The following is a 23,148-nucleotide window of genomic DNA, read 5'->3' as shown; positions in this document are numbered from 1 at the left end:
CAGATAACTTAAAAATTACCCATTACCATTACAGAAATCAGTACTATCAGTCTGCCATATTCTTTTGACAAGTGGTTAGATTGTTCAAAAGTCTAAGGATATTAAGATGAAAGAATTTGTATGTCATCTATCTATATCTATACCTGGAAACTTGTATATACTTTGTATATACTATACTTTGGAAACAAAATGATAGTATGGGTGTTTTATTGCTAACAACTTTTTTAGGACAGATCTAGATCATCTACCTATATCAGGGCAACTCCTTAATTGTCAAATGTGCAGCCATTTGATATCAGTCTATTTAAGGAGCAAAAAGAGATGAGTAGTTAATACTCTCTAAAGAATGAGATTTAAATAATTTTCATAGTAAAAATGGATGAGGGGGGAATACAGCCTTGAGGTCTAGAAGACTACCAGCAAAAAGTGGGCTGGGCAAAAAAACCAGGGATCATGTTTTCAGATGTTATAGCTGTCATCCTGAACAGATTCACAGCTGAAACACAGTTCTTGATCGGACAGTGAAGTGGAACTTGGATGGGGGGTTTGCAAGTTTGCCTGAGTGAATAAAAGCCTTTTCATTGAGATAATTAATTCTAAGCCCTCAAGTCAACATATTGATCATTTATCTTTCACCAGACTCTAAGATATTCTATTCCTCTTGTTTTGAGAAGGATGGGGCTGAAAATGATCAGGGAATCAATAGGTGTCCTGATTTTGGAGTCTAGGATTCTATTCAGGTTTTAATAATAGAAAAGTTAACATGAGATTAAAAAAAAAGAAAGCTATATGAGACAGAGAAACACAAGATGAGAAACAACCACCTTTCTGCTAAAAATTTCCACTGAAAATCATTCCAGTCATGCCAAGGTTTTTCTTATTTAAGATGGTTATATAACAGTTGAAAAGCCCTACACAAAAGCATAATTCTTTTGAATCTCCATTTTTTTAGGCTAGTTAATCCTAAAGACAGACAAGAACAAAATAAATTTCAAAACCTTAGTTATAATTGTACAACTATATCTCCTACTGTTTTATCTCAAATGATATTTGAAATTACATGTCTCTTGTATAAAACCTGTCATACTATCAGTAGAGAATCCTTCTAAGTTATTTTTTTCTCTTACTTCCTTGTCTGTGGACTGCTTAGAAAAACAGTATGAATCCGCTGGATGTGCATGTCAAACACCATGTTTTTTTTATCTCTTATATCTTCTCACAGAAGTTCTGAATATCTCCTTCAAAGAGAGAACTGATTGTTACAGCAATTGTGGTCTGTAGTTCTCCTGACTCACCCAGATTAAGTGATTAGTTATCACTAAGCACCTAAGTAGAGTTCAAGAAGAATCTTTTAAGAGTTGACCAGAGGGGAAAAACATATGGCCCATGGTTTCCACTGACTGTATCATGAATTTTCCTAACTTTACCCTCAGCACTACATTTTATATTCCCTATTTCACAGTGATAAATAAAATAATAAGTGGGGAATAAATTAAAATAAGGTCAGGTACTACTCAGTAAATTAAGACATAAAACATTTTAAGAGTAATAATATCAACAAAACCCCCACAATCATATAAAGGTATAACAAAGGTCCCAAAAAATCCTGTATTTAAACAGGGGTGTAATATTTAAAAACAGGAAGAAAAAAAACTATAAACAATTACAGCTTCAGCTGTAGACAGGATGGAGGTTTGAGCATCTAGTCTGAGGCTTATACAAGAATTGCTGCTTAGGGAAGGACTGCAACTAAGATACCCTGGAAGTTAAATGCTGTACTCAAGTGCTCACAGGTAAATTTATCTATAATACAAAAAATGCTTTTGCTTATGTACCCAGGAGAGCCCTGTTGCAAGAGGGAAAAACTAACTAATCAATTTGTTGGAAGTCACTTGACCTTAGGAAACTTAGTAGGTAGATTCCTGACAAGCACTTAGATGCCTCATCAGTAACCCCAAAAGTTCTTCAATCAATCATATTTTTACATAAATAAATCGGTCTTATATGAGGTGAACGTTATGTCTAATTTCTGAAGCCATGTTCTCAACTTTTAATCTGAGTATTTTTAATGTCCTTTGCAGATTACGGAATGCCTATTTCAGTAACTCAATTACAAATAAATGTTTTCAGGAGAAAACAAAAATGGTATATAGGTGGTGGTTTTGCTCCTATTAGTACTCATTCCATGGGGCCTGGATTTGGGGCAGCTGCACTCCTTATTCCTCAACACAATTTCAGACTTCCTAAGACCATACTTTCTCCTCACAAAAACACTGACTTATCTCTTGTAGTGGTCTGCAGATCCTCAGTTCACTCCCCTCATTTCTTTAGCTCCTGTCTCACTGCCACTAGCAAACACTGACTGTCATAATGCTTGGAGATGTAAACATTCACCTAGAAGATCATTCCAATAAACTGGCCTCTCAGTTCTTGGATGCCCTTTCCTCCTGTAATTTGGTCCTCCATCCTACCTCAATTACCTAATCCCATGGCCATACCTTTGAATTTAGTGTTGCAATAACTAAAATCATTCCATAATTTTAATTTCAACTCTTCTAATTTTTAACCACCATTTCTTATATTTCCAGCTAACTTCCTCTGCTACCGTGACTCCAAAAATTCTTCCACTGAACTAAGACAGACCCACATTCCTTGATTCTAATCTTTTTAACTGGCCTTCACCTCCTCGATATCCTGTCTTCCCTCTTGATGCAATTTAAATTCCAAAGTCAAATAGCATAATGAATCTTGAGCATATATCTTCCTATGCCTCCCTTTTGTCTCCCCTGTCTCTTTCTCCCTTTATTTTATTCATATAGTAAGACTAAAACTTTGGTTAAATAAAATTCTCTAGCTACTTATACTTGCACCTCTGTAGCTGAACATTGCCATAGAAAGCATGCAACCATACTGAGTGGTCTCACATTTAATTCATGACCACTTACCTCAAATAGACCCTTAATGCTGAATGGCTATCATGCCATATTTTCCTAATACATTCACTCTTCCACAATTCTAGCTGACTATTCTGTATTTGCTTCTTTTTTCTTAAACTTTCAGTACCTTCTCACCCATCCTCATGCTCAGATGATGACCCTGCTATCTATTCCACTGAGAAAACTGAATAACCAGATGAAGGCTTCAAGACATTCTCACCACCATGTTTACCCATGTACCTATTTCTCTATGATATTCCTCTTCACTTCTATTTGTATTAATGGACTATTCATGCTCCTGGCCAAGGCTTCTTCCTATAAGACTCTGTTTTCCACCATTCTATCACATTGTTCCAAATATCCTTCCCCCATATTTATCATCATTTTTTTCTTCTTTACTGAATGATTCCCATTAGTACACAAACTGTTATTTCCCGTTACACAGAGAAAAAAAATCCCTTCACCCAAGAAAAAAGACTCACAACTTTAAACAAAATTTCAAAACCAGAAAGAACAACCATTTTAGAGAATGATATTCTCTCACCCAGAAATCATTTTAGAGAATGCTATTTATAGTGTTTTAGAACTTGTGGATTTTCTGTCTATTAATTTTATGTCTATTAATAAGGAACAATCACAATAGATTTTATGTCTATTAATTTTTCTCTTGTCACGTCTTTCTTTATAGAAGAAAAAAAAAGAATCATTGAAAGAGTTGTCTACACTCCACACTGGTTTATCTTGAGTCATTCCAATTGAATTAGCTGTCCTCAAAAACTGATCCTCTTATAGTTGCTAATGACCTAATATGCAATGGTCATTTCTCTCTCCTCTTCTTATTTGACCTAGCAGCAGCATTTGTCAGAGTTTATCACTCTCTCTTCCTTAAGACACTCTTCACTTTACTAAAGATTACTATACTCATTCGGTTTTCTTCATATTTTTTGTGATTGTTCCTTATTATTATATTTTGCTTGTTTTTAAAATCTTAGTCTAGAAACACTGTGTTGCCCTAGAACTTAGTCTTATTTTCTAGCTATACTTACATCCTTGATGACCACATATAGTCTTAAGGCTTTAATTATAATCTACCTCCTGATGACTCAAAAATGTTATTCCTGCCTCAGACCTCTTCTCTGAACTCCAGACATCTATACTCAATTGTTTATTGGACATCTTCACTTTTATGTCTAATAGTCACTGAAGCTTAACACGTTCAAATTCAGTTTCCAATATTCTTCCTTCAAAGCTTTTTTTCTCCTGAAGTATTACCCAACTGAGTTAATTTCAGTTACTTTCGTCAAAAGTCTTAACTTCACCCATGATTCTCCACACTCTCTCATACTTCATCTCTGTTCCATCAGCAAATCCTGATGGCACTAACTTAAAAGTATATTCAGAATTTGACATTTCTAATACTTCACTGCCATTACCTTGGTCCAAGCCACCATCATCCCTTTCCTGAATTAATAAAATAACATTTTAATTAACCATCCTGCTTTCATTCTTAATTTCTTGTAGACTTTCCTCCACACAGCACAAACATAAATCCTGTTAAAACCTGTCAGATAATGTCACTCCTCCTCTCAAAAGCTTTCAACTGCTTTCCATTGTAAGTCAAAGTTCATAGAAACTACACAAGCCATCCTTCCTTTCCTCTGACATTATCTCTTACTATTCTTCTTTGGTTCTCTCCAGTGTCTATTCATGCTGTTCCTTGAGCATATCTGGTATGTTTTTAACTCAAGAGCCTTCATTCTTATAATTACTTCTATTTGGGATGCTCTTTCTCCAGACACCAGGATGGTTTATTTCCTCACTTTACCTCGATGCAAATATGTCTCTGGGTAGTGAGGCCTTCTTTTGCCATCGCATCCAACATGAAAAATCTACCCCATTATTTCAAAGTCTTTTTTTATTATTTTTTTCTAATTCTGTATCATACTATAATACATTATACTTTATTTATTCATCCTGTTTAGTATAGGTTTTTCCAAGCTGAATGTAAGCTCCACAAATGCAGAAATTTTTCTCTGCATTTTTTTTTGTTTTTGTTTTTGTTTTTGTTTTGTTTTGTTTTTTTCCTGGGTCTAGAAAAGTGTTTGAGACATAGTGGGTTCCAATATATTGAATAAAGAAATTAATGTGTATATTCTTTTATTACCCTTTATTTCCTTTTCTCCACCCTCTCTACTTCATTTTAGAGAATGCTATTTATAGTGTTTTAGAACTTGTGTGTCTAGGTTTTATGTCTATTAATTTTTTCCCTTTTGTTCCAATGGACTGCATTCAAGAATTTCCTGCTTCAAGCTTCTGGTTCACTGATGCACTGATTTACTCTTGCTCCCCTATTTAGCAAGTTCTTTTTTGATAAAAATTTATAAAAAAAAAAAAAACCTTAAATCCTGTATTTGTGAGGTGTTTTGCTCTTATTGTTTTCCAGGAATTATAGACCATCATAGAAACTTTGTTTTAGAAGTTCTACTTCTGATCACAGGATATTTCAAATTAGACTATTGAAAAGCAAAGAAAAAAAAATAGACTCTTTTAAGCTAAACTATCCCATTAATTAATATTGAAGAATGAGTCTTCTTTTAACAATAATGCACTTTCTGTGACAGAAGATGAATACTTAAGGGTCAGGGACATGGAAATGCCACCTTTGAATAAAAAGATTCAAGACTCATTTTAACTTCCCTCAAACACAAAGAGAAACTATTTCAGACAGAAGAAAGTTTTAGTTGATATTATTTCCTCTAGAGAGGAATAGGGAATAAAAGAAATTTGTATCTTTAAAAATTTTGGACCTTGGTGTTCTCTTGGGGTTTAGATGAACCTAAGATCAGAAATGAAAAAGATTGAGGTCAATGGTTTCTCCTGTTAAAAGAATTCTAATCTTAAAGTTACAAGGTTTTAGAAAGAAAAGTTAGTTCCATTATAAAAGCTAGAAGGAAAATGAAAAGCATCACATCTGTGACAGCATAGGTCAAGAAAAAAGACTCACAACTTTAAACAAAATTTCAAAACCAGAAAGAAAATATTTGGGTTTCAAATCTAGAATTAATCTGACAATTGATATCAATGGGGAGGATAAAACGTTTCTACCCAGTTGGATATTTTATTAGATTCCTATAAAATAAACTCACTTATACTTTAAATATACTCTAAAATGATTTAGTTCCCAAAACTTTTACTGTGATAATTTATCTTCTTATATAGCCTCAAAGGGGAGACTGGAGTTAATATTAACTTTGTATATTAGATATGCATATTCCAAGTTTGTTAATTTTCTATATTTCCTTACTGAGATAATCATCATTCATTTCCTCATCTATGAATCATAAGAGATTATAATAAACACATGTAGATGTCAAGTTGTGTTCTGTATTAACATATGCAAGATTGAAAATGATCATGAAAGTTTGTGTAATTAGGTCAATTCATCTTGTTCTAAATTATACACAACTGATATTCTCCATAGCTGTATTCAAGAAACAAATATATTCAATAATTTTAATTTAATAATTATCTGTAGTAAGTGGAGTTTTTCCTCCTACATTTTTTTCCCTTTTCTCTGTTTCTCTATGACTTTCTTTTTTTTAATGTTTATTTATTTTTGAGAAAGAGAGAGAGAGAGACAGAGACAGAGACAGAGTATTAGTAGAAGAGGGGCAGAAAGAGAGCTAGACACAGAATCTGAAGCAGGCTCCAGGCTCCAAGCTGTCAGCACAGAGCCCAACACGGGGCTCGAACTCATGAAATGTGAGATCATGACCTGAGCTAAAGTTGGGCACTTAACCGGCTGAGCCACCCAGGCGCCCCTCTATGACTTTCTATAATAGATCATCATAGTTGCCTCTGCTTTAAAAAGAAAATTACAAGAAAATATTGCAAAAAAATTCTAAGAAATAACTCATTCAACAGAACGCATTTTCCTGGGGCACCTGAGTGGCTCAGTCAGTTAAATGTCCAACTCTTGATTTCGGCTCAGGTCATGATCTCATGGTTTGTGAGTTCAAGCCTCACATCGGGTTCTGTGCTGACAGTACAGAGCTTGCTTGTGATTCTCTCTCTCTCCCTGTCTCTCTGCCCTTCCTGTGTGCTCTCTCTCTCTCAAAATAAGTAAAATAAACTTAAAAAATGCCTTTCTTGAAAAAAAGAAAAGGATTTCCTTATAAAAAAAGAATTCTAATTGACCCACTTTACACAAAAATACTGAGCTACCCACAACCACTTTGGCCATGAAATATCAGTGGTGTAAGAAATCACTTCAGAAAGTTGGTTTATAACCTTGACATAAACCTGTTTGCTTTAAAAAAGGGAGTAAGCAAATGCCAATCAGAGAGTTAGCTGAACAGGGAAAAGAGAAAAAGCATAAGCATTCTCATTTTATCTCTTTTTAAATTGTAAAGCATTTTTATTACATAAATAACTGTGATGAACTGGGACAAATAATACTAAAATTTTCATGGAACCACAAAAGACCCCAAATAGCCAAAGCAATGTGAGAAAGAAGAATAAAGCTGGAAGTATCACAATTCTAGATTTCAAGATATACTACAAAGTTGTAGTAATCAAGGCATTATAGATCTTTTCCCTTTCCTTTTTTGATATGTCTGGTGAGAGATTAATCAATTTTATTAATTTGTTCAAAGAACCACCTCCTAGTTTCATTGATCTGTTCTATAGTGGTTTTAGTTTCAATATCATTTACTTCTGCTCTAATCATTATTATTTCCTTCCTTCTGATTGGTTTGAACTTTGTTGTTCTTTTTCTAGCTGCTTTAGGTGTACAGTTAGGTTCTTTATTTAAGAGATTTCTTGCTTCTTGAGGTAAGCCTGTATTGCTATATACTTCCTTCTTAGGACTGTGCTTGCTGTAACCCAAATATTTTAGACCATGGAGTTTTCATTTCCATTTGTTTCCATGTATTTTTTTAAAAATTTCTTTGATTTACAGGCTGACCCACTCATTGTTTAGTAGCATGTTGTTTAACTTCCATATATTTCTGGTCTTTCCAGGGTTTATCTTGTGATTGACTTCTAGGTTCATGGCATTGTGATCAGAAAAGTTGCATGGTATGACTTCAATCATTTGTATTTGTTTAGGCCTGTTTTAATGACCTAGTATGTGATCTATTCCATGTGCTTTTGAAAAGGATATGTATTCTGCTGATTTAGGATGGAATATTCTGAACATATCTGTTATGTCCATCTGGTCTAGTATGTCATTGAAATCCACTGTCTTCTTCATTTTCTGTTTAAATGATCTGTCCATTGATATAAGTGGGGTGTTAAAGTTTCCTATTATTGTATTATTATCAGTCAGTTGTTTTATGCTTGGAACTAATTGTTTTATGTACTTGAGTGCTACTGTATTGGGAGCATAAATATTTGCAATTGTGCTATTTTCTTCTTGGATTGTCCATTTAATGATTATATAGTGCCCACCTTTGTCTCTTGTTACAGACTTTGTTTTAGAGTCAGTTTGTCCTCGGGGTGCTTGGGTGGCTCATTTCATTAAGCGTCCAACTCTTGATTTCAACTCAGGTCATGATCTTACGATTTGTGAGTTTGAGCACCATATCAGGCTCTGCACTGACAGCCTGATTAGGATTCTCTCTCATCTCTCTCTCTGCCTCTGCCCTGTTCACACTCTCTCTCAAAAATAATTAAATAAACATTTAAAGATGGTTTGTCCCATGTAAGTATTTCTACTCTTTCTTTTGATAGGCATTCACATAATAAATGTTTCTCTATCCCCTCGTTATCAATATGCAGGTATCTTTAGGCCTAAAATGAGTCTCTTATAAACAGCATACTGGTAGGTTTTATTTTTTTTATCCATTCTGAAAACCCATATCTTTTGGTTAGAGCACTTAGTCAATTTCCATTCAAATTAATTATTGATAAATATATATATATTTAGTGCCATTTTATTATTTGTTTTGTCATTGCTTTGGAGATTTTCTCTGATCTTCTCTTGCCTTTGTCACTTTTGGTCTCTCCTTTCCACTCAAAGAGTTACCTTTCATATTTCCGTCAGGGCTGGTTTAGTTGTCACAAATTCCTTTAGTTTTTGGTTGTGAAACTCTTTCTCTTTCCTCCTATTCTGAATGATAGCCTCACTGGATAGAGTATTCTTGGCTGAATGTTTTTCTTATTCAACACTTTGAATATATCATGCAACTCCATTCTGGTTTGCCAAGTTTCTGTTGAAAAAAAATCTCCACTTACCCTATGGGTTTTCTCTTGTGAGGTAAGGATTCGTTTTGCCCTGTTTCTATTAAGATTTTTTTTCTGTATCACCATATTTTGCAAATTTAGTTACACTATATGTCTCGGTGTTGTCCTGCTTTTGTTTATTTTGATGGGAGTTCTCTATGCCTTCTTAATCTGGGCATATATTTCCCTCCCTAAATTGAGGAAGTTTTCAGCTATAATTTTCTCAAATAAACCTTCAAAAACCTTTTCTTTCTCTTCTTCTGAGACACCTGAGATAGAAATGTTATTATGTTTGATGGAATCACTGAATTCCCTATATCTATTTTCATTGTGCATAATACTTTTTTTCTCTCTTTTGTTCAACTTGATTAATTTCCATTACTTTTTTTTCTAGTTTTAGGAAACTGCTTCTTCCTCTGCTTCTTCCAGTCTGGTGTTCATTGCACCAACCCTGTTTTCAATCTCTTTTATTTCAGTCCTCATTTCTGATTGATACTTTTTATTTTATCTCTGTGATAATTGTCCCATTATAGACTTCTATTTGCTTTTAAAGTTCAGTGAGTATCCTTATGATTGTTGATTTAAATTCATTATCAAGCATGATACATATAACTAATTTGCTTAGATCTGTGGCCATAAGGTTATTTTGTCCATTCATTTTGGATAAATTCTTCACTCTTCACATTTGCCTAAGTCTCCTCCTTCTTCTGTGTTGTAGAAAAGCTAGTTATGCTTCCTGCTCCTGAAAGTAATGACCTTAAGTTGAGGTCATACAGTGCTCAGGTTCAGTCACTTCAGAAAATGTGTTCAGTGTTTACTGCATGCATTCTGCTTTTGTATTTTTGCTGCTCTGTCCTTCAGTTCAGTCATCTTCAGAGCCTCTCCTTACCTGCTATGGGTATTATCTGATGCTAGGCTTGAATGTGGAAAGTTTTGACTCAATGTTCTCTTATCTCCATGTAAATGAGATTAGAAAACAAAACCCATCTATATGCTGCCTATAAGAGACTAATTTTAGACCAAGAGATGCCTTCATATTGAAAGGGAGGGGATGGAGAAACATTGATCGTGCAGATAGGTGTGAAAAAAAACTGGAATATTAATACTTATATTGGACGAACTAGACTGTAAACCAAACAATATAACAAAAGATGAAGGACACTATGAAACATGAAGTTCTAACAATTGTAATTATTTATACCCTAACTTGAGACACCCAAATAGATATGACAATAACAAGTAAAAAGGAACACATTGAAAACAATACAAAAATATTAGGGGACCTTAGTACCTCACTTACATCAATGGACAGATCATCTAAGCAGAAAACCAACAAGGAAACAAAGGTTTTGAATGACACACTGGACTGGATGGACTTAGCAGTTATATTGAGAAAGTTTGAACCTAAAGCAACAGAAAACATGTTCTATTCAACTTCACATTGGACATTCTCCAGGATAGATCATATACTAGGTCACAAATCAGGCCTTAACAAGTACAAAAGATTGAGGTCATACCATGCATCTTTTCTGACCATAATTCAATGAAACTTGAAGTCAATCACAAGAAAAAATACTGAAAGACCACATACATGGGGGTTAAAGAACATGCTACTGAATGGCACAAAAACAGACACTCAGATCAATGGAACAGAATAGAGAACCCAGAAATGAACCTACAAACATATGGCCAACTAACCTCTGACAAAGCATGAAAGAATATCCAATGTAATAAAGACAGTCTCTTCAGCAAGTGGTGCTAGGAAAACTGGACAGTGACATGGATAAAAATGAACCTGGACCACTTTCTTACACCATACACAAAAATAATATCAAAATGGATGAAAGACCAAAATGTAAGACAGGAAGCCATAAAAATCCTTGAGAAGAAAGCAGGCAAAACCCCTTTTATCTTGGCCACAGCAAGTTCTTACTCAACATGTCTCTGGAGGCCAGGGAAACAAAAGCAAAAATGAACTACTGGGACCTCATCAAAATAAAAAGCTTCTGCACAGTGAAGAAAACAATCAGCAAACCTAAAAGGCAACTGGTGGAATGGAAGAAGATATTTACAAATGACATATCAGATAAAGGATTAGTATCCAAAATCTATAAAGAACTAATCAAACTCAACACCCAAAAAACAAATAATCCAGTGAAGAAATGGGCAAAAGACATGAATAAACACTTCTCCAAAGAAGACATCCAGATGGCCAACTGACACATGAAAAAATGCTCAAAATCACTCATCATCAGGGAAATACATCAAAACCACAATGAGATATCACCTCACACCTGTCAGAATGTCTAACATTAACAACTCAGGCAACAACAGATGTTAGGATGCTGAGAAAGAGGATCTCTTTTTCACTGCTGGTGGGAATGCCAACTAGTGCAGCCACTCTGGAAAACAGTATGGAGGTTCCTCAAAAAATTAAAAATAGAACTACTGTACAAGCCAGCAATTGCACTACTAGGTATTTATCCAAGGGATACAGGTATGCTGTTTCGAGGGGACACATGCACCCCCATTTTTATAGCAGCACTATCAACAATAGCCAAAGTATGGAAAGAACCCAAATGTCCATCAATGGATGAATGGATAAAGAAGAAGATGTGACATACACACACACACACACACACACACACACACACACACACAAAATGAAGTATTACTCGGGAATCAAAAAGAATGAAATCTTGCCATTTGCAACTATGTGGATGGAACTAGAGAATATTATGCTAAGTGAAATTAGTCAATCAGAGAAAGACAAATATCATATGACTTCACTCATATGAGGACTTTAAGACACAGAACAGATAAACATAAGGGAAGGGAAGCAAAAATAATATAAAAACAGGGAGGGGACAAAACATAAGAGACTCTTAAATATGGAGAACAAACAGAGGTTTGTTGGAGGGTTATTGTGGGCGGGGATGGGCTAAATGGGTAAGGAGCATTAAGGAATGTACTCCTGAAATCATTGTTGCACTATATGCTAACTAAATTGGATGTAAATTAAAAAAAATAAATAAACAAAAAGAACATGCTACTGAAGAATGAATGAGTCAACCAGGAAAATAAAGACAAAATAAAGAAGTACACGGAAGGAAATGAAAATAAAAACACGATGGTCTAAAAATGTTTGGGTGAGGCAAAAACGGACCTAAGAAGAAATTATATAGCAATACAAGCCTATCTGAAGAAGTAATAAAAATGTCAAATAAACAACCTAACCTTACAATTAAAGGAGCTAGAAAAAGAACTGACAAAGCCTAAAGCCAGCAAAAGAAGGGAAATAATAAATATTGGATCAGAAATAAATGATATAGGAACTGAAAAACAATACAACCGATCAATTAAACCAGGATCTGTTACTTTCAAAAATTTAATAAAATTGATACCCCCTTCACCAGACTTCTCAAAAATTAAAGAGAAAGGACACAAAAAAGTAAAATCACAAATGAGAGAGGAAAAATAACAGCCAACACTGTAGACATACAAACAATTATAAGAGAATATTATGAAAACCTATATGCTACCAAATTGGGCAATCTGGAAGAAATGAATAAATTCCTACAAACATATAAACTATCAAAATTGAAAAGGAAAACAATAGAAAACTTGAACAGAATGATAACCAGCAAAGAAATTGAATCAGTAATCAAAAATTTCCCAACAAACCAAAGTCCTGGGCCTAATGGCTTCACAGGCTAATTGCCCAAACATTTAAAGAAGAATTAATACCTATTCTTCTCAAACTATTTCAAAAATAGAAATGGAAGGAAAACATCCAAACTCATTCTGTGAAGCCAGCATTACCCTGATTCCAAAACCAGACTCCACTAAAAGAGAACCAAACCCTATATTCCTGATGAACATGGATGCAAAAAGTCTCCACAAAATAGTAGAAAGCTGAATCCTACCGTAAATTTAAAAAGATTCACCATGATTAAGTGGGATTTATTCCAAGACTGTAAGGTGGTTTGTTATTCCCAAATCAATACACCTGATACACCACATTAATACAAGAAAGAACCATATGATTGCATCAGTAGATGTAGAGAAAGCATTTGACAAAGTAAAAATTTGTGATAAAATCCCCCAAGAAAGTAGGGATGCAGGGAACATACTTTTTTTTAAAAAAGAAAGGTTATATACAAAAAAACCCCACAGCTAACATCATCCTCTATGAAGAAACATTGAGAGCTTTTCCTCTAAGGTCAGGAAGAAGACAAGGATGTCCACTCTCACCACTGTTATTTAACATAGTACTGGAAGTCTTATCCACAGCACACAACACACAAAAAATGAAAGGAATCAAAATCGGCAAGGAATAATTAAACTTTTAACTATTTGCAGAAGACATGATACACTATATAGAAAACCCAAAAAAATCCACCAAAAATTTGCTATACCTGATATGCAAATTGAGTAAGGATCCAGGATATAAAATCAATCTGTTGCATTTCTGTTTCATTGCTATACACCAAAAATGAAGCAGCAGAAAGAGAATTCATAGAATAAGTCCTATATTCAAGTGCATAAACAAGCATAAGATACTTAGGAATAAACCTAACCAAAAAGGTAAAAATCTGTACTCTGAAAACTAGAAAACACTGATGAAGAAATTGAAGATGACACCAAGAAGTTGAAAAACAGTCCATGCTCATGGATCGCAAAGCCAAATATTTTAAAAATGTCTATACTACCCAAAACAATCTACACATTTAATGCAATTCCCATCAAAATACCAACAGCATTTTTCTCAGAGCTACAAAAATCCTAAAATATCTATGGAATCATGAAAGACCCCGAACAGCCCAAACAATATTGAAAAAGAAAAGCAAAGATGAAAGCATCACAATTCCATACTTCAAGTTATATTACAAAGCTGTAGTGATCAAGACCGTATGGTACTGGTACAAAAACAGACACACGCTTCAGTGTAGGAGGATAAAAAAGGCAGAAATGAACCCACAACTATATGGTCAAATAATCTTCGAAAAAGCAGGAAAAATATCCATGTAAAAGAAAGGCAATATCTTCAACAAATGGTGTTGGGAAAACTGTACAGGAACATGCAAATGAATGAAACTGCACCACTTTCTTATACCATACGCAAAAATAAATTCAAAATGGAATAAATACATAAATGTGAGACAAAAAATCATAAAAATTCTTGAAAAGAACACAATTACCTCTTTCACATTGTCCATAGCAACTTCTTACTAGATGTATCTCCTGAGGCAAGTGAAACAAAAACAAAAATGAACTATTGGGACTTCATCAATATTAAAACTTCTCCACTGGGGCGCTTGGGTGGCTCAGTCTGTTGAGCATCCGACTTTGGCTCAGGTCATGATCTCGCTGTCCGTGGGTTCAAGCCCCGAGTCGGGCGCTGTGCTGACAGCTCAGAGCCTGGAGCCTGTTTCGGATTCTGTGTCTCCCTTTCTTTCTGGCCCTCCCCCACTCATGCTCTGTCTTTCTGTCAATAATAAATAAACATTAGAAAAAAATTAAAACTTCTGCACAGTGAAAGAAACAATCAACAAAACTAAAAGGCAACCTTTGGTATGAGAGAAAATATTTGCAAATGACATATCTGATAAAGTGTTTGTAACCAATATATATAAAAAACTTATAAGACAGAATGTACAAAAAACAAATAATCCAGTTAAAAAATGGTCAGAAGACATGAACAGACATTTTTTTTTCCCAAAGATATACAGATGGCTAACAGATACATGAAAAGATGCTCAACATCACTTATCATCAGGGAAATACAAAGCAAAACTACAATGACTTACCACCTCACATCTGTCAAACTGGTTAAATCAACAACACTGGACACAATACGTGTTGGCAATGATGTGGAGAACAAAAAGCACTCACTATTTGTGGAAATGTAAATAGTACAGCTATTCTGGAAAACAATACGGAGGTTTATCAAAAAGTTAAAAAACAGAACTACCGTACAACACAGCAATTTCACTACTTGGTATTTACCCAGAGAATACAAAAATACTGATTCTAAGGGCACCAGCACCCCAATATTTACAGCAGCATTGTCAACAAACGCCAACTTATAGACAAATCCTAAACATCCATTGACTGATGAATCAGTATATTGTACACCTGAAACTAATATAACACTATATGTTACCTAATTGGAATTAATCCAAAATTAATTTATTTATTTACCTAGCTGGAATTTAATTAAAAACTTTGAAAACATGACTATGCAGTGTTTCTCTCTTGAGAAAAAAAAATATTTAGGAAGAGGTGGATATTTGACTAATTCCTAAAGAAGAGCAAAATTCCCTCCCTATTATCAATCTGGCAAGATTTTTGGAGCAATGAGTTATATAGAAACAATTTCCTTTTTTTTTTTTAAAGCAAGTCTCTTTTGTAATGTTTTTTTTTCCTGTTATTTAGAGAGAGAAAGAGAGAGGGGGAGAGAGAGAATTCCAATTAGGCTCCTTGCTGTCAGCGTGGAACTTGATCCCACAACCATGAGATCATGACCTGAGCCAAAATCAAGTCTAACATGTAACTGAGTGAGCCACCTAGGCGCCACAGAAACAATTCCCTTTAATAATGCTTTCCAAAGTCTTTGTCACCTGCTACTTTTTAAGAGGACTCAGAAAAAAAAATCTTCATTAGCTTTTTTGAGATAGCTTATCTTTCTCAGGTAGAACATAATTGGAATTTGGACTTGAAAGGTATAGATGCATATGGACACGCACAAAGAAACATATACAGTAATTCAACAATTTCATGCCCAGTTTTGTTACATTTAAATTCTAATTCACTTGGACAACATCATTAATACTACCAAAATAATAGTTTCATTCTAAAAGACCAAATAATTATTTAAACAATAAAGATCATATGTTACTATTGCTTCGAACTTAAAGATATCTACAAAAAAAATCCAATTTTCTAGTTGGCTTTGCCAATAGAGACCTGGTATAATGCAAAGACAGAGGTAAGACTATAATTTTACTTTGTTTAGGTTGTGGCCTTTTACCTGGTTAAATCACATCACTGTTTCCTTGTTATGCAATGGTCCAGATAATATTATTTCAGAATGCACATTTTTTCTACTTTCTATGAAAACACTACATTTACATACTGATTAAAGTCTTCAATATTTTTAAGATCTGAGAGCTAGATGAGAAAATTTAATTGCTACAAGATTACTGTTGATTTTAGTGGGAGCTGTACAAGTTGAATGACATTTAGTAATCTGTCTTAATAAGCAATTAAATTATTAATAATAATTAATTAATGATCAATTTAAAAATTGAGTGATCTTCTACTCTCATGAAAAGAAATTATTGTTACATTTTGGGTTATGCTGAATATCAATTGGCAATATTTAATTAAACCAGAGTGACTTGAAGATGTCTTTAAAAAAATCTTTTTAAATGTTTTTATTTATTTTTGAGACAGAGAGAGAGCATGAGCAGGAGAGGGGCAGAGAGAGAGGTACAGAATCTGAAGCAGGCTCCAGGCTATCAGCACAGAGCCCAACGCAGGGCTCAAACTCAGGGACTGTGAGATCATGACCTGAGCTGAAGGCAAACTCTTAACTGACTGAGCCACCCAGGCACACCTGAAGATGTTTTTAAAAATGTGTTTCTTGGGGTGTCTGGGTGGCTCAGTCAGTTAAGCACTCTACTTCAGCTCAGGTCATGATCTCACAGTTCATGAGTTTGAGCCCCACTTTAGACTCTGTGCTGACTGCTCAGAGCCTGGATCCCTCTTAGGATTCTGTGTCTCCCTCTCTCTCTCTGTCCCTTTCCACTTGTGCTCTCTCTCAAAAATGAATAAACATTAAAAATATGTGTTTCTAATTTTGGAATTTATTTTTTACTTTCAAATGAAACAAAGCAAAAGAATTGGTAATATTTGTTTTAAGATTATCAGTGAAGATTGCTTAGGTTTATTAATGAATATTCCTTGGAATATCTATAACTTATAAAAAAGATAAAATATTTGGATAATGATATCAAAATGACACCTCCATACTGCAGAATAGTAGTTTTCAAAATGACTGTACATTCCATCTGCCTTAGACTGTTCCCTTATAAGTCTACTACCACATATCCTTTGTGACACTCCTATGATGGTAGCCAGTTTTCCTACATTTGCTTTTACATCTTGCTCTTGAGTGCAATAAATACCTTTCTGGCCCCAAAGTACTTAACAATAGTTGTTATATTTTTACCCTACAATATGCAGTACAAAGAATTTTTTTAACTGAGTTTGTCTTTCTTCTCAGTATAGATTTTTTGGTTTTTGTACCACATAAATGTTAGGATGTCCTTGGAACCACAGTAGAGGGGACAGCCATCTCGCCAGCATAACCCAATGAAAAGCCCCTAGTAGCGTGCCAGAACGAATTGGAGGTCAACCAATCACCGAGCGACAGCACAACCTGACGCGAAAAAGGCCGACCCGGACCTAAACCCAGAACCGCTGCAGCTTAAAAACCTCACCCCACCACACCTGGGTACGACTTTCCTGACTCCTCCCTCTCTCTCCCTGAGTCACAGAACCTCGCCTGAGACCTTAATTCCCAATTAAAGCCTTTGCTAACATTTTTTAGCCTCTGACTCCTATCTTTACCATGCTTTACGCCTGACCCTAACAATGAACGATCCTAAGATATATAAGGGAAAATTCCATTTTAAATGTTACATTTGGTATTTCATTAATTCATTTGTTTTTTAATTGTAATCAGAGGAAACAAATCCTTTTGTTTATCTAAAAGATTCATACTTAAAAAGTGATATTAATACAATTGCAGCAATTGAGGACCAACAGGCTTAAATAATGTCATATCCAGAAAAACAGTACCTTCAGGGGAAAAAAAAGTTCACTTTTACATTTCTTATTTATTTATTTATTTATTTTTATTTTTATTTTTTTTCAATATATGAAATTTATACTCAAATTGGCTACCATACAACACCCAGTGCTCATCCCCAAATGCCCTCCTCAATACCCATCACCCACCCTCCCCTCCCTCCCACCCCCCATCAACCCTCACTTTGTTCTCAGTTTTTAACAGTCTCTTATGCTTTGGCTCTCTCCCACTCTAACCTCTTTTTTTTTTCCTTCCCCTCCACCATAGGTTTCTGTTAAGTTTCTCAGGATCCACATAAGAGTGAAAACATATGGTATCTGTCTTTCTCTGTATGGCTTATTTCACTTAGCATCACACTCTCCAGTTCCACCCACGTTGCTACAAAGGGCCATAGTTCATTCTTTCTCATTGCCTCATAGTACTCCATTGTGTATATAAGCCACAATTGCTTTATCCATTCATCAGTTGATGGACATTTAGGCTCTTTCCATAATTTGGCTATTGTTGAGAGTGCTGCTATAAACATTGGGGTACAAGTGTCCCCATGCATCAGCACTCCTGTATCCCTTGGGTAAATTCCTAGCAGTGCTATTGCTGGGTCACACGGTAGATCTATTTTTAATTTTTTGAGGAACCTCCACACTGTTTTCCAGAGTGGCTGCACCAATTTGCATTCCCACCAACAGTGCAAGAGGGTTCCCGTTTCTCCACATCCTCTCCAGCATCTATAGTCTCCTGATTTGTTCATTTTAGCCACTCTGACTGGCATGAGACGGTATCTGAGTGTGGTTTTGATTTGTATTTCCCTGATGAGGAGCGACGTTGAGCATCTTTTCATGTGCCTGTTGGCCATCTGGATGTCTTCTTTAGAGAAGTGTCTATTCATGTCTTCTGCCCATTTCTTCACCGGATTATTTGTTTTTTGGGTGTGCAGTTTAGCGAGCTCTTTATAGATTTTGGATACTAGACCTTTGTCCGATATGTCATTTGCAAATATCTTTTCCCATTCCATTGGTTGCCTTTTAGTTCTGTTGGTTGTTTCCTTTGCTGTGCAGAAGCTTTTTATCCTCATAATGTCCCAGTAGTTCATTTTTGCTTTTAATTCCCTTGCCTTTGGGGATGTGTCAAGTAAGAAATTGCTACGGCTGAGGTCACAGAGGTTGTGTTCCCGCTTTCTCCTCTAGGGTTTGGATGGTTTCCTGTCTCACATTCAGGTCCTTTATCCATTTTGAGTTTACTTTTGTGAATGGTGTGAGAAAGTGGTCTAGTTCCAATCTTCTACATGTTGCTGTCCAGTTCTCATAGCACCATTTGTTAAAGAGACTGTCTTTTTTCCATTGGATTTTCTTTCCTGCTTTGTCAAAGATTAGTTAGCCATACGTTTGTGGGTCTAGTTCTGGGGTTTCTATTCTTTTCCATTGGTCTATATTTCTGTTTTTTGTGCCAATACCATGCTGTCTTGATTATTACAGCTTTGTAGTAGAGGCTAAAGTCTGGGATTGTTATGCCTCCTGCTTTGGTCTTCTTCTTCAAAATTACTTTGGCTATTCGGGGCCTTTTGTGGTTCCATATGAATTTTAGGATTGCTTGATCTAGTTTCGAGAAGAATGCTGGTGCGATTTTGATTAGAATTGCATTGAATGTGTAGACAGCTTTGGGTAGTATTGACATTTTGATAATATTTATTCCTCCAATCCATGAGCACGGAATGTTTTTCCATTTCTTTCTATCTTCTTCAATTTCCTTCCTAAGCTTTCTATAGTTTTCAGCATACAGATCTTTTACATCTTTGGTTAGATTTATCCCTAGGTATTTTATCCTTCTTGGTGCAATTGTGAATGGGGTTAGTTTCTTTATTTGTCTTTCTGTTGCTTCATTATTAGTGTATAAGAATGCAAGTGATTTCTGTACATTGATTTTGTATCCTGCAACTTTGCTGGATTCATGTATCAGTTCTAGCAGACTTTTGGTGGAGTCTATCGGATTTTCCATGTATAATATCATGTCATCTGCAAAAAGTGAAACCTTAACTTCATCTTTGCCAATTTTGATGCCTTTGATTTCCTTTTGTTGTCTGATTGCTGATGCTAGCACTTCCAACACTATATGAAACAACAGCGGTGAGAGTGGGCATCCCTGTCGTGTTCCTGATCTCACGGAAAAAGCTCTCAGTTTTTTCCTATTGAGGATGATGTTAGCTGTGGGCTTTTCGTAAATGGCTTTTATGATCTTTAAGTATGTTCCTTCTATCCCGACTTTCTCAAGGGTTTTTATTAAGAAAGGGTGCTGAATTTTGTCAAAGGCCTTTTCTGCATCGATTGACAGGATCATATGGTTCTTATCTTTTCTTTTAATAATGTGATGTATCACGTTGATTGATTTGTTAATGTTGAACCAGCCCTGCATCCCAGGAATGAATCCCACTTGATCATGGTGAATAATTCTTTTTATATGCTGTTGAATTCAATTTGCTTGTATCTTATTGAGAATTTTTGCATCCATATTCGTCAGGGATATTGGCCTGTAGTTCTCTTTTTTTACTGGGTCTCTGTCTGGTTTAGGAATCAAAGTAATACTGGCTTCCTAGAATGAGTCTGGAAGTTTTCCTTCCCTTTCTATTTCTTGGAATAGCTTGAGAAGGATAGGTATTATCTCTGCTTTAAACGTCTGGTAGAACTCCCCTGGGAAGCCATCTGGTCCTGGACTCTTATTTGTTGGGAGAGTTTTGATAACCGATTCAATTTCTTCGCTGGTTTTGGGTCTGTTCAAGCTTTCTATTTCCTCCTGATTGAGTTTTGGAAGAGTGTGGGTGTTTAGGAATTTGTCCATTTCTTCCAGGTTGTCCAGTTTGTTGGCATATAATTTTTCATAGTATTCCCTGATAATTGCTTGTATCTGAGGGATTGGTTGTAATAATTCCATTTTCATTCATGATTTTATCCATTTGGGTCATCTCCCTTTTCTTTTTGAGAAGCCTGGCTAGAGGTTTATCAATTTTGTTTCTTTTTTCAAAAAACCAATTCTTGGTTTTTAATTGATCTGCTCTAAAGTTTTTTTTTTTAGATTCTCTATTGTTTGTTTCTGCTCTGATCTTTATTATTTCTCTTCTTCTACTGGGTTTGGGGTGTCTTTGCTGTTCTGCTTCTATTTCTTTAGGTGTGCTGTTAGATTTTGTGTTTGGGATTTTTCTTGTTTCTTGAGATAGGCCTGGATTGCAATGTATTTTCCTCTCAGGACTGCCTTCACTGCGTCCCAATGTGTTTGGATTGTTGTATTTTCATTTTCATTTGTTTCCATATATTTTTTAATTTCTTCTCTAATTGCCAGGTTGACCCATTCATTCTTTAGTAGGGTGTTCTTTAACCTCCATGCTTTTGGAGGTTTTCCAGACTTTTTCCTGTGGTTGATTTCAAGCTTCATAGCATTGTGGTCTGAAATTATGCATGGTATGATTTCGATTCTTTTATACTTATGATGGGATGTTTTGTGACACAGTGTGTGATCTATATTGGAGAAGGTTCCATGTGCACTCGAGAAGATAGTATATTCTGTTGCCTTGGGATGCAGAGTTCTAAATATATCTGTCAAGCCCATCTGATCCAATGTATCATTCAGGGCCCTTGCTTCTTTATTGGCCGTGTGTCTAGATGATCTATCCATTTCTGTAAGTGGAGTGTTAAAGTCCCCTGCAATTACCACATTCTTATCAATAAGGTTGCTTATGTTTGTGAGTATTTTTTTTTTTTTATTTAGGGGCACTTGTATTCGGCACATAGATATTTATAATTGTTACCTCTTCTTGATGGATAGACCCTGTGATTATTATATAATGCCCTTCTTCATCTCTTGTTACAACCTTTAATTTAAAGTTTAGCTTGTCTGATATAAGTATGGCTACTCCAGCTTTCTTTTGACTTCAAGTGGCATGATAAATAGTTCTCCATCCCCTCACTCTCATTCTGAAGGTGTCCTCAGATCTAAAATGAGTCTCTTGTAGACAGCAAATAGATGGGTCTTGTTTTTTTATCCATTCTGATACCCCATGTCATTTGGTTGGTGCATTTAGTCCATTTACATTCAGTGTTATTATAGAAAGATATGGGTTTAGAGTGATTGTGATGTCTGTAGGTTTCATGTTTGTAGTGATGTCTCTGGTACTTTATCTCACAGGATCCCTCTTAGGATCTCTTGTAGGGCTGGTTTAGTGGTGAAAAATTCCTTCAAGTTTTGTTTATGTGGGAAGACCTTTATCGCTCCTTCTATTCTAAATGACAGATTGCTGGATAAAGGATTCTTGGCTGCATATTTTTTCTGTTCATCATATTGAAGATATCGTGCCAATCCTTTCTGGCCTGCCAAGTTTCAGTAGAGAGATCGGTCACGAGTCTTATAGGTCTCCCTTTTTATGTTAGAGCACATTTATCCCTAGCTGCTTTCAGAATTTTCTCTTTATCCTTGTATTTTGCCTGTTTGACTATGATATGTCGTGCAGAAGATTGATTCAAGTTACGTCTGAAGGGAGTTCTCTGTGACTCTTGGATTTCTGTGCCTTTTTCCTTCCCCAGATCAGGGAAGTTCTCAACTATGATTTCTTCAAGTACCCCTTCAGCACCTTTCCCTCTTTCTTCCTCCTCTGGAATACCAATTATGCGTAGATTATTTCTCTTTAGTGCATCACTTAGTTCTCTAATTTTCCCCTCATTCTCCTGGATTTTTTTATCTCTCTTTTTCTCAGCTTCTTCTTTTTCCATAATTTATCTTCTTTTTCACCTATTCTCTCCTTTGTCTCTTCAATATGAGCTGTGGTCGTCTCCATTTTATTTTCCAGCTCATTAATAGCATTTTTTAGCCCCTCCTGGCTGTTCCTTAGTCCCTTGATCTCTGTAGCAATAGATTCTTTGCTGTCTTTTATACTGTTTTCAGCCCAGCGATTAATTTTATGACTATTATTCTAAATTCACTTTCTGTTATATTTAAATTGTTTTTGATCAGTTCGTTAGCTGGTTGTTTTTTTTTTTCCTGGACTTTTCTTGAGGGAAATTCTTCCATTTCATCATTTTGGATAGTCCCTGGAGTGGTGTGGAACTGCGGGTCACTTCCCCTGTGGTG

The sequence above is a fragment of the Panthera onca genome, chromosome X, assembly GCF_046562875.1.
Source record: "Panthera onca isolate mPanOnc1 chromosome X, mPanOnc1 haplotype 2, whole genome shotgun sequence".
Taxonomy (NCBI): Eukaryota; Metazoa; Chordata; class Mammalia; order Carnivora; family Felidae; genus Panthera; species Panthera onca.
The sequence above is the reverse complement of the archived record's forward strand: the minus strand, read 5'-3'. Positions refer to the sequence as shown.